Source organism: Typopeltis vanoorti, chromosome 24 (assembly GCF_054136105.1).
Source record: "Typopeltis vanoorti isolate ZY-2024b chromosome 24, IOZ_Tvanoo_1.0, whole genome shotgun sequence".
Lineage (NCBI taxonomy): Eukaryota > Metazoa > Arthropoda > Arachnida > Uropygi > Thelyphonidae > Typopeltis > Typopeltis vanoorti.
Window position 1 is genome coordinate 80907935 of NC_143572.1, and position 13614 is coordinate 80921548.

Sequence of the window (13614 nt, forward strand, 5' to 3'; positions counted from 1 at the left end):
TGCAAGACCTCATAACTTCAAAGTAAGCCATCACAACACCAAACCTTTTACATGCCAAGTATGTGGCATGACATTTCCAAAATTAGCATATCTTAGACGACACACAAGAGTGCACACTCGTGAGAAACCATTTCCTTGTGAAATGTGTGGCAAGGCATTTTCTCGCACTGATACTCTTAAAAAGCACAAAAGAAGTCACACCAATGAGAAGCCTTTTCCTTGTGCCATATGTGGTAAACAATTTGGAAGCTCAAGCAATTTTAAACGACATATTAGAATTCACACTAAAGAAAAACCTTTTTCATGTGATGTATGTGGAAAGGCATTTTCAAATTCTAGTAATCTTAAAAGGCATCGAAATTCGCACTGACACGAAAAAGTTTTGAATTCAGTAAATCTGAAGTCAGACCAAAATGTAACTACAGTAGAGATGAAATTAGTTGATCATCAATTAAAACAAACTACATTAATTTTAATTGACATGAAGAGTTCATGAATATGCTAGTTTTTTTTTTTTTTTTAGTAGTAGCATTCGCATTTATATTGATTTGATGTATGTGTGTGTTTTGGTATTAACACACTTTGTAATATAGTTTGATTGTTATATACATATTACTGTTTTCTCCATGAACATTTTTCACATTAACATTTTCAGTTATTTGAGTCTTCCTTAGTCTCATTTAGGTCAGCTAATTGCATCTCTACAATAGAATTTTTTAGAGCATTGCTCAAGTTGGTTTTGTCTTTCAATAACTTGTATAGATTTCAATATATCACTTATATAGTGAACTACTTAAGCAAACAAAGAAAAGTGCATTAGAACTTTAAAGTTTAAAGAAAAAATTACATGCAAGATCTGTTTGCAGACAACTTTATTTTGTATATATTGCTAGGTGCAGTCACATGTCTAAAAGTTTCTCACAAGTTAAATGTACATGATGCTTTCCACAGCAAAAAGTTATCTATGAAAAGCATTTTTGCTATCATTGAATCTTAGTATACAGAAATGTAGTAATAAATTAAATTTCTGTGATATTGTTCTCCAAAAAATATGCTGAGTTATCAGTTTCTTCTTTTAGATAAGTGGTAGAAAAGTGCTTGCTTGTCTGAGTGATGTAAATACCTAATACAGGTGCTTAAAATGTTTTCTGCAACTCTAATAATGTTTTATGGGAAGTTTTTAATTTTTTTTAATTTTTAATATCAAATGAATAACAGTGTATTAAATATGTTTTCCTACTTTATATTACCTTCTGACTCCTAATACATTTTTGGGAATTTTCTCGACTCTTAATAGTACTGGAATAGTGGTTTCACAAGTCACTATAAAATATCATTCATGTGTTCTCAGCGAAGACTGTGATTTTTCTTGAGTTTTTTCATTTCAGTACAAGAAAAAAATTTTTGTATTAAATTAAGCAGTGCATTTTGTTAATATATATATATATTTTTAATACACACCAATGACACTGTATAAATGTCGCTAGCAAACCTCCATAGATCAAGGTACATCATAGGAAGTATCACTCAACAGCAACATATTTATCATGTAGAATCTTACTCAGTTGCACTTCTATCATTCACAAAACACCCTAGGAATGCATTCCTTATATATGCAGCTTTCTGTGTAAAAAATCTACTCAAAACTTGATTCATCACACCCTCACACAATTTTCAGGAATAGCTGCCTAGTCACTAAAATCTCAGTCTACTATTTCACAACCTCTCTCTCTCTATAATCACCATTTCAGAGTCTTGTATTCTTCAGCTATTACTCATTCAGATATAACTTGTATCTGAATCCTCACCTGAATTTTTTAATAGACCAGTGTACAAATTTATTCACTTTGTTGTAAAACGATTCCATCTGTGGTCTCTGATCAACGCCCTATATAGTAGTATGACCACTTCCTTACTGAGTTTTTATTTTGTTTTTGCTTGGTTTTAAAGGTATATACAAAAAAAAATATTCTTGTTTTAATCCTTTATCCAGGGATCAGCAAACAAGTTTGCACATGTATTATCTTCGTGACTACATTACTTGCATTGAAGACAAATGACTAAATATCAAATTGTCCTAGGATCTAATAATGCACGGCATATTTCCTTTTCAATGTATTGCTATGCATTATGGGAAGCATCACTATCCAGACAAGTTTTGACATATCATCAGTATGGGCTAAACTTGTGAAGATAATGAAAATAACTGTTCAGGTATCATGATGGATTAAGCCCTACTCTTTCATCTCTTCGTGTGTTTTAGCATTTTATTATTATTTATTATTACATGGGAAACTCCATGGAGTTTCCCATTTCTGTAGTCTCATTGAGAGAGGTCCTAAACATTATGCTAATTACTATTCAGTATTCACACAGTATCTTTCATGCTTTGCTTTGAACTCATTTACAGTTATTGCAACCACAACATACTCCTGCAACCAATCATTCCAGTGGAATGATTCCATTCATTCATCACTCGCCAAACAAAAGAAAATTAATTCTCCCACAACAGACCAGTTCTGAAAAATAAATATCCTTTGTATCAATCATGTAAAAGCCTTTCAGTAATCTGTGTTGCTCAATCATATCACTCCTTTTCCCTATCAACCAGTTTCTGTAACCGATAAATCTCTAACATGTACTCATAAGGTGCACTCTATAGTCCTGCCACCGTCTTGGTCACTAGCCTCTGGATCTTCTCCACTTCCTTATCCGCAAGAAACCAGGGTGGAGTTCTGTGCACAGTGGTCAAGAGGATCTTATCAAGACCTTATAAATAGATATAAATAACCTGCTTATATCTGCTTGTCTAGGTGTTCTTCAGTAACCAAGTAATCTGATGAGCGCTTTTAGTCACTTTTGCGATATGCTTTCTAAACTTCAATTCTCTCTATCCACCAACACCCCCAAATCCATGGTTTCATTTATATACTACACAGAAGGTAATCTGTTCATTTCAAAATGCATAATCTTATACTTTGCCACATTAAGATGACATCCGTTCTCCTTTGCCCATACTGCTAGTCTGTTTAAGTTATCCTGCAAAATTTTAACATTTTTTTTTTACTATTGCTTTACCCAGTTTTGCTGCATTCCTGTTAAATTATTTCCTCTATCATTAATGTACAAATTAAATAGTAGTGGCTCAAGTATACAGAGTCCTGCATTATGTCACTAGTCACAGGCCATCTACTACACTAATCCACCCTTTTTTTTATTAGCTTAACACGTTCGCTGTCAACTACGAGTATACTCATAGTGGGTAAACCTGCTTCACAAGCCAGCTACGAGTATACTCGTATGACGCTTACCGCCGGGAACGAGATTATTGTAGTGACCTTGAAGAAGTGAAAATGCTTGGCTTGTGGGGCTAGCATCAAAACTGTGTATTCTCATAGACCGTATATGCTCCGTACAATCCAACTACGAGTATACTCGTAGGACGTTTACCTCCGGTAACGAGATTATCGTACTGACCTTGAAGAAGTAAAGCTGCTCGGCGTTTGCTGTGGATCTGTGCTCGATACTTGATATCAAGAGTTTCTACGAAACTCACACTGATGTCAAACGTCTACGAACAGATACTACACTCTTATACAGGCTTGGTAATTAAGCTGATAAGAACAGATCAGTCGAGTACCGATCACTTTGTATGTGAACATGGTGTTACCCGTCATCATTTCTGTTGTGGGCTTAAGAGCCCAACTTGAAAGGGTAAACTTTAGACCTAAGATTTTCCTTACGCTGCTTTAAGAGGGAAGAAGAGATCTTCCCTCCTAGGTGCAGTTTGGCCAACTGTTAATTCCTAAAAAAAAACCTATGTTCCTTACTATATGCCTCAGTATTTACTTCATTGGCTTTTAGATTTTAAAATTTAAAACTTTTTTAGAGTTACAATTTTGCGTATTTATTATTGGTTGTTGTAGTGCAAGGTTTTTTTTCCTATTCTGATGTGTCTTGTGGACACCGTTATTGTTTGATAACATGCACAACGCTTTAGTTGGTAATGAGATTACTTGGGTTTTCTATCCTCTTGAAATACACTATGTTATCTGAGAGTTTCTCTACTGCTTCCCAAAACTTCACCTGTGGTTTCCTGGCTACATATCTGATAAAACTCCACAAGTCTGATTCTAAACCTTGGTGGAAGTTCCAGTGTCCCATTAGTTGTTCTTTAGTGACTTCGGTTATGTCTGTTACCGGATTATCTCCCCATTTAAGGCCCAACTTCCTAGGGCCAATGATGGTAAAAATCGGTGGACCTATTTTCTTTACAAGTTTACTAAAAAGTATGGTTTTCAGGGTGGCCCTTATCAAAACCTCACCATTAAATCTGAAAGGTGTGAAATTCTGTTCTTTTGGTGTTGGGGTCTTTGGTTTTCTTTTCCTAATGTTATCATCATCATCAGAGTGGCTTCCTGGTCGTTTAGCTGAGGTCTGTGTGTTGTATTTGTAGTCGTTTTCTCTCATCGGGTTCTCCATATCCTCCTCACTAGTTTGGATCTCCCCGTCCAAGGACCAGTCTCTGGATGATTTTATGGCAGATTCCTTTACTTGAGTTTCAGAAGTGACAGGAAGGTTTTGATCTTGGGGAGTGGAGGGTGGGACCTCTTTCTCCGGTTGGATGGTGGCGTTGAGGTTAATGCTGAGTCTTTCTTCATCCGAGGAATCGTCGTCAGTTTCTGTTAAGGGAGGAGTGTTCCCCTGTTTGTCATTAGATGGCACTGTGGTTGGTTGTTCTTTAGTTGGGAGGGGGGGGAAGTCATCTTCATTTAACGTTACTGTTTTTCCTTGGTGGCACTGAAATTTTCTGTGCGAGTTATTCCCACACAGCTGACATGGCTTCGTGCAAGATGGCTGAGAGTGGCCGATAGAGGCGCAGTTTCCGCATTTATTCAGTGGGCACTCACGGGCGATGTGGTCAGACTGTTGGCATCTGTGACAACATTTGATCACTCCTTGGTAGCTCGTCATCACCATGTATCCTAGAATGTTGATATAATTGGGGACGGGTTTGTCCATTTTCAATTTTAAGGAAATTTTGTCGCCCTGTTCAATGGCCGGGTATCGCTAAAACTTTGGGCGAGTGATGTTCAGGATTGTTCGATAGTTCTGGAAGGCTTGACGAATGGTTTCGTCATCTACCTCGGCGGGCAACTTTCGGAGGTAAACGATTTTTATGCCACTTCCGCCGACTGTTGTGGCTAGGTGGCGCTCCTCTCCTAGGGTGATCCCTTCATCCATTAACCGGACTTTGGCGTCGTCACTTTTGACCGTCACCTCAAACAAACCTCTCAAAATATCCCAACAATTAATGTTGGTTACATTTTCTTCACCGATCGTTGCTACAACTGCATCCACGATGTCTACTGGACTAACACTCTTTTTAAGGGAAAACCTGACGGTCAAATCCCTCACTAGTCGTTGCTTTGCCATTTGCGATGGCGGGCCTACCGCATCCTTTTCCCTTGAACGTGTTTGACATTGCCCCAGTCCGGGGTTTGACTTATCTGCTGGCACTTGATGTGACATCGCGGGTCTCTAGGAGACTCGTGCCCGATGTCGATCAAAGCACTAACAGATACTACACTCTTATACAGGCTTGGTAAGGAAGCTGATAAGACAGATCAGTCGAGTACCGATCACTTTAAGAGTGTACACGGTGTTACCCTTCATCATTTCTGTTTGCGGGCTAAAAGCCCGACTTTGGGGGGTAAACTTTGAAGACAAAAATGTCTACATATTCCTACTAATTTGCCTAACTCTGTTTTCCAGAAGGAGTACAAACCTCCTTCTGTGGTAGCAGTATACCAGCTAATTGTTACTTAACATAAAACATGTCTAACTTTAAGTATTTAAATTGTTTAAATTATTTGCCTCAGTACAGTACTTCCTTGGCATAAACAGTTAACTATTAATATAAGCCGTCTCCTGACCGCGCAGGCGTTCTCACAGAGTGAGGCTTTCGCGCTATGAGGAGAAGGGTTTTGAAATTTACGTTAGGTTCAGGGAGGTTGAGATCTTGGCCCCTGCTATGGCCCAGCAGGATGGCCGCCATCTCAATCACTGTTGTGTTTGAAGGAGGTTGTTTACTTCTTTTTTTGTAGCGGCGTTTTTCATTTTTTCCTCGTAAAGCAACCTTTCCTTTTGGTTTCGCCAGATTGCTTTCCATAATTCTTCTTCCCTTTCCTGTACCAAATTGTTGATTTTAAGAAAGATCTTTGCTTTCGCATCTAGGGACCGTAATGGAATATTTTTCATGTGGGACATTGATAGTTTTTTAATGTTAGGGATGACTGATTTTCCCTATCCTTGTCTACAGAATTCTGTTAGGCCAAGTTCTTCTAGTTTCATTGTTAGGAAGTTCCTGATGCTAGTTCTACAGCTTCTGATGATTCTAAGGTATCCGGTAAGCCCTTTCTACACTTGTTAAAATATGCAAAGTTGCGGATTTTCCAAATGTGGAATCTGAATTCGATTATTATGTAGAGGAGTAGTTTGTGTTGATTCTTTGGTAAGTTCTGGGGTAAATCTATGAGCCTTAGTGCTAAGTCCGATGACACCATAGTATTGAACCTTGCTTCTACCAGTCGCCAGACCGCTTGGGCCGTGAAGCAGTCGTAGAAGAGATGGGAGATGGTTTCTCTTTCTTGGCAGTAAGTGCACTGGTCAGGTACTCTTCTGTTCCATTTGGATATAAGGTGATTTACTGGAAGGATCCTGTGTGTGATTTTGAAGTTGACGGTTTTTCGGGTAGCATATAAAAAGTTGAGGGAGTTATTCCGCCATGTGGTGGTATTTTCAGTTGATAAAGTTTCTGTGTCTTGCAGGTTTCTTAGGATATTGTACATTGTTGATCTTTTGGTGGAGGCGACGTTTGGTTTGTTCAGGTAGGGAGAGATTGAGTTGAAGGCCTTTATGCTTTCCTGGTGTTCCTTTGGTGGGAAGATTGCTTGCGGACCGGAGTAGTGAATGTTGAACAATTTACAGTGTTTGGACCCAAGCCAATACTTCGTCAGGCCGTGGGCTATGTGGAGGGGGTTGCTTAAAGTTTTTATTAGTTCTTCCAAACGGTTGGCAGTTAGGAGTTCTGTTAGTAGAGGTATGTTGAGGCCGCCGCTTTCTGTTGGTCTGGTCACTTTTATTCTTTTTATTTTATCTTTTTTATCTTTCCATAGGAAGTTGAAAATTATTTTTTCGCATCTTCTAATGAAGTGCCTTGTGGTGGAAAAGGGAGTGGCGAAGTATGAAATGATCGGGATCATGAGTTGTTTTATTACTTGGGCTCTTCCGTTAAAGTCCAGGATGCATGAATCCCATTTGGTCTTGATTTTTCTGAGTTTGTTTAGTATTTCTGCCTGGTCGGCCAGTGTGTTTTTGTTGTTGAAGGAGATTCCCAATATTTTAACCGGTGGGGGTAGAGTTCTGGTTTCAGGCCAGTGACCTATGGGAAGTATGGCTGTCTTTTCGCTGTTGATTTTCGAGCCGGACACTTTTTCAAAGATTTGGATGGAATGTGCCAGGCCTTTTTTGGAGTTTTCTGTTCGTATGAGTATGTTGATGGTGTCGGCGTACATCAGGGTTTTTAGAGGTGGACCAGCTGGTTGAGGTAGTTCGATGCCTTTGATGTCTGGGTTTCTTCTGATTTGGTTTGCGAGAATTTCTATGTAGATGACATAGAGGACCGGGGAGAGGGGGCATCCCTGTCGCACTCCTCTAGTGATTTTTATTGGGTCGGTGAGGGTTTCGTTTATCAGGATTTGGCTGCTGATGTCGTGGTAGATGGTTTTGACTATATGGAGAAAGGGAGTGCCTATTCCATGTTTAGAGAGCGTTTGAAACATCAGTTTATGGAACACTCTGTCGAAAGCCTTGGTTTGGTCTAGTGCAATTAATGTTGCCGCCATTTCCTTGTGTTGTAGATATGATATGACGTCACGGAGAAAAGAAATGTTGTGAATTCCTGCTCTGCCTGGGACTGCGCAGGCTTGGTTGTTGTTTAGGATGGTTGGGAGTACTTGTGAAATTCTGAGGGAAAGGCATTTTGTCAGGATTTTGTAGTCTGTGTTAAGTAGCGAGATAGGTCTCCAGTTTTTTATGTCTTTTGGATCCCCTTTTTTGGGAATTAAGGTGATTATGCCCGTTTTTTGGGACTGTGTAAGTTTTCCTATCTGGATGCAGTGGTCTATGACTAGTAGGAGAGCTGGGCCGAGATTTGGCCAGAATATTTTATAAAATTCGATCGGGAGGCCGTCAGAACCAGGAGCAGCGTGGTTTTTGAAGGAATTTACCGCGGTCTTGAGTTCCGGGAGTGAAAATGGTCTTTCTAGCAATTCTTGTTGGGGGATGGACACTGTAAGGTTCTGGTGTAGCAGTTGCGGCCATAGGGATTCATCGACCGGTTCGGTGGTATATAGCTGGGTGTAATATGAATGGAAGGCCTGAGTAACATGCTCTTTTTTTCCTGAAGTGATATTGTTATACCGAATTTCTTGGATATTTCTATTTTTTCTGTCTTCTTTTATTTGAGTATAGAAAACCCGGCTGAATTGGTGTTCTGCCGCTACCTTTTTTATTCTTGCTTTTAGTAGTTGTGTCTTGATGTCATCTTGTTCTAGTGCTAATATCTGGTTCCTGTAGTTTTGGGTGGCCTGTTGGATTTGAAAGATGTTGGCATTGTTTCTACCTTGATGGAATAAGTATATTAGTCTGTAGAGTAGTTTTATCCTGGCTCTGGTGTGTTGCTTTCCTTTCTTGGAAATTTCCTGTAGCTTTCGTTTGCAGGCATCTTTCAAGTTTTCCCACCAATCGGCTTTGTCCTCGGTGTTGATTTTCTCTTTATGTTGTAGGATTAGGTGGTTGATTTCCTTTTGGGTACTTTCTTCTTCCAGGAGTTGTGGGTTGCAGCGCCAGTAGCCGGATCCAAAGAAGTTTTCTGTAGGAAAAAGCAAAGTGATGACCACGGTGGAGTGGTCTGACATCTTCATCATGTAGCTTGTGTTGTCTACTAAGTTTTGTTTTAAGAAGGTTGTTAGGTTTTCAGTGATGTAGAGACGATTGAGTCTTGTGTGTACTCCTCTACTAGATCTCCATGTGGTGCAGGTTTGTTCAGGGTATAGGAAGTTCCACGTGTCCATGAGGTTGAATTCATGGCATATTTCTGCCAGTTGGAGTTTTCCGAAATCCCCTGGTTTGGGTCTCCTCCAACTTTGTCTTGGGATATATTCATCACAAAGTTGAAGTCGCCACCCAAGACGATTTCGAAAGGGCCCTCTAGGTAGGAAGGGAGGTTTTTTTAAGAACATTTTCCTTTCGAATTTGTCCGTGGGAGCGTAGACATTAACTAATTTAATATTGTTGTTGTTCAGTTTTGTGTGGACTGCAATAATTCTTCCTTCCTGATCCCTTTTTGAGAACAGGATTTTCCCCTTGAAATCGGGATGGAAGATGATGGCTACCCCCTTGCTCCTGTTCGTGCCGAAACTCCAGAAAGATTTGAGGTTAAATTGGTTTTCGAAGTTCTTGATAGCTGTCAGTTGATTGATATGGGTTTCTTGTAGGAAGATTGCATCCCACTTCTGGTAGATCATGTATTTTTGTAGCCATTGGTGTTTTGTTAGTCCGTGCGGTTAGCCTAGTGGCTTTGCGCTTCGCAACCATATGCCTGGGGAAGGAGTGTCCTAGGTTCGATTCCCGTCGACGACGTGAGGAGCTGAAGGATCTTCCTCAGCCATAGCCAAGTTAGCCGGTCTTGGGCGCGGGCGGTAGGGTTTTTTCCGCCAGTTTATCTGGTGTTTTTCATCCTGCAAGCAGGCAAACCGGCCCCGTGAACACACAGGGATACAGCCAAGAATACCTTGAGGCATAGGAGTGACCATTCTATCCTCGTATTTCGGTTACGAAATCCAAGCATGCTTGGAAGGTTGTGGGCCTTAAAGGCCTGTTAAAGCCATTGGGATAGATAGATTGGTGTTTTGTTGGGTTATTGAATCCTTGTATATTAAGTGTGGCTATTTTTAGAGTGGTTGGACTTTCCATTGCTGCGGCTAATTTTTGTTTTTTCTCTGTTTGTTCCCTGGTTTCCCAGTCACTTTCAGGTGCATGCTCCCTGTATTTGTTCTCAAAACTCTGGGGGCTTACGTTCCAGACTTGTTGATGTTCTCCAACGTGACTACAGGGTTCGTGGTTTGTCTACGGTTGTGAAGCGGATTCTTTTCTGTTTCTTTGTTGACCTTCCTGCTGGAAGTACTTTCAATCTCGAGTGCTCTACGAACTTGATCGAGTTCATCATGTGTGTTTTGGATGTACTGAAACTCTTTGTCGTTTTCCTTATATAGTAATTGCATGGTGCTTTCAACACTATCTTCGGTATACTGGGCCCCTTCTGTTGGTTCTGGGGTGGGGGAGGGGTTCTACTTCTATGGCATCACACGAGTCCTCACTCATGTCTGAGTTTGGTATCATTGAAGACACTTCATCGGTAGGAGGGAAGCTTTGGTCTTCATCTGATGAGATCATTACTGCAGAAGTCATTATTGGAGTGGTGGTGCTTGTTTGTATTTCTTCAGGAGGAGCGGGTTGTGCAGGGACTGTGACTGCGGGTTTGAGAGATAACTCGCTGTCCTGTATGGTGGTAGGTTTAAGTGAGCTTTTCTCTTCTGTTTTGTCCTTGCTGTGATACCTAGGTTCTCTTTCATTTAGTAGTGAGAAGTCATTTTCGGTAAATATTGGCTTGTTTGTGAATTCACATTGGAATTTTCTATGAGTTGTATCCTGGCAGATTAGTTGGGAATGCCCATACTTGTTGCAGTTTCCATAGCGATTAGTGGGGCAGTCCTTGGCCATATGACCCTCTTTCCTACATTTGCTGCAAACTTTATTAATGCCATCATAGTTCACCATCACATAGTGACCTTTTATTTTGACGAAGTTAGGCACTGTTTTTTTCATGTCTATTTTTAGGCTGATTTTATCTCCCTGTTCGATGTGTGGGTATTTTTTAAAGTGGTGTCTTGTAATGAATTTGTTTGTGCCATATTCTTTAAAAGCTTCTATTATTATGTCATCCGTGATTTCTGCTGGAAGTTTTCTAAGGAATATGGTTTTGACAGTGTTACCTATTGCAATTGGGTGATACTTTTCTCCTTCTATGACAACTCCTTCTCTTAGTAAAACATCTTTCGTGTGGAAATCTATTGTCGTAACTTCATATAACCCTTTGGGGTAATCCCAGCAGTTGATATTGCTTAATTTGAAGGGATCTACTACGGCGACTAAGGCATCTGCCAAATCTTCAGGCTGGACTGTCTGTTGGATAGTGAATCTTACGGTGCGGTCTCTTGAGATTTTAGGCATGGTAAGGGTTATTCCTAACTGTGTTGGACAGTACTGCTTTATAGGAAGGCAGTAGTACTGAATACTGTTATGGGGGGTTGTGCAACGGTTTTACTTGGTCTCAGAGGTCAATCCTTTCTCCTGATTAAACAAGTAAGCCACCACTGGTTCTCTTTGCGGGTGGAGCCTGCCGGCTATATACCTCTACACATTTCGTGCAGAGTAGGAGCAAAGGAAACACTCTGGGCAGGAACCAGTGCGATGTAAAACTCGTTGTCACCTCTGAAATAAAGAGAGTTTGATGTTACCCCAGTCCAGGGCTTTGGTCTCTAAATACCAGTGTAGAACTGTAAGAACAGATGCTACACTTTAACCTAGCTATCTAAGCTTAATATCTTGGTACCCAAAAGGAAACCGTAATAGATATTAAGCAGGACCTAACAAAATCCTAACTTGCTAAACACAGAGCTGATAAGAACAGATCAGACTAGTACCGATCACTTTTACGGTGTCACCTAGTCATCATTTCTGGTTTAGAGCAAAACTGCTCTACAAGATAGGTGACTTTAAAAGAAAATGCAGGCTACTAACTGTTGCCTTTTAAACAACTAAAAGTATACATTAAAACTAAAAATTCAGGATAAAGCTTAAAATTTAAAGCATAAATCAACAGTAACCTCAGTGGTGTACTTCATTGGTTAAGAAAAAATAAGCCGTAAATAAGACTGTAAGATATTTACATGGCGGAAGCAACAGAAAAGTTAATTTAACTCGCAAAGGAGATTACATTATATTACTATAAATTAAAATACTTAACTTAAATTGTAATCTTTATCTGGTGATCATTTCACAGATAGCACAAGGAACTTGGGGTGCACCATTGACTTCTAAATTGATTAGGACCCAACTCTTCAAGTTTCATCTGAAGATAATACTTAAGGCTGGAACGGAAACTTCTGATGATGTCTGGAAGGCCTCTTCTGCAATTCTGGAAGTAGGCAACATTTCGAATCTTCCAGATATGGAAGCGGAACTCTATAATAGTAAATAAGAGTAGATTCTGTTGGTTCTTGGAGATGGTGGTGGGAACAGGTATTAGGGAAAGCGCCATACTTGCGGAGATAGAGGTGTTGAATCTGTCTGAGACCCGACGCCATACAGCTTGAGCAGTGAAGCATTCATAAAAGAGGTGGCTGATGGTTTCCTTTTCTTCACAGAATACACATTTATCTTTCGTCCACTTGTTCCATTTAGCCACACGGTGGTTAACTGGAAGGATTTGATGAGTCAGCTTGAAGTTTAATTGTTTCCTTGTAGTGTAGATACCGTTGAGATTGTTATTTTGCCATGTACATTTTTGATCATAGATCAAAGGTTCCAGGTCTTTCAAGGTCCTTAACATAGAGTAAATTTTGGTTCTTTTATGAGAAGAAAAGTTGGCATCTCCAAGGTGAGGCAAAAGGCTTTGAATAGCTTTTGTAACTTTTAGATATTCCTTCGGTGGAAGGATAGCTTGGGGGCCGACATATTTCAGGTTGAATGTGGAACAATATCTCGAGCCAAGCCAGTAAGTAGCGAGGCCATGACCGACATGAGCCGGGTTGATTAACGTTTTCTTCAATTCATCAAGTTGAATTGATGTAACGGCTTCTGGGAGCAGAGGGATGTTTAAGCCACCTTCATCAGTTGGGCGAGTCATTTTAATGCGCTTAATTTTATCCAGTTTATCTTTCCACAGAAATTTAAACATGATTGTTTCACATTATTTAAAGCAAGATGTGGAGACCGGGAAAGGAGATAGGTAGTATGAGATGATGGGCCACATCAATTGGTTAATTATTTGGGCTCGACCCCAGTAGTCTGATGTTAGAATTCCACTTCACTTTGATGTTAGTAAGCTTGTCATAAATTTCTTGCGGGTTTACCAGTGAGTTTTCATTATTATACCAATGGCCTAAAATTTTAACAGGAGTAATAGGTGTTTGTATATTTTCCCAGTAACCGATTGGCAGCTGAGTGGACTTTTGGTGGTTATTCATGGAACCTGAGGCTTTCTCAAATATATTAATAGAATGGTGAAGACCCTCTTTTGACTGTTCGGAGCGAATGAAGATAGAGATGTCATCTGTGTACAGAAGACATTTTAAAGGCGCCCCAACTGATTGTGGAAGTTCAATACCTTTAATTTCATTATTTTGACTTATCAAAGTGGCTAAAATGTCGATATAAATAACATATAGTGTTGGGGAGATCGGACATCCCTGTCTGACTCCTCTAGAA

General features: G+C 39.9%; 1 long non-coding RNA gene across 1 annotated transcript in view; it reads left to right on the forward strand.

Annotated features, from left to right (window-relative positions):
* The window catches only part of LOC150093458 (uncharacterized), a 196272-nt gene that overhangs the window by 15032 nt on the left and 167626 nt on the right, over window positions 1-13614 (forward strand). The gene's annotated exons all lie outside the window — the stretch shown is intronic.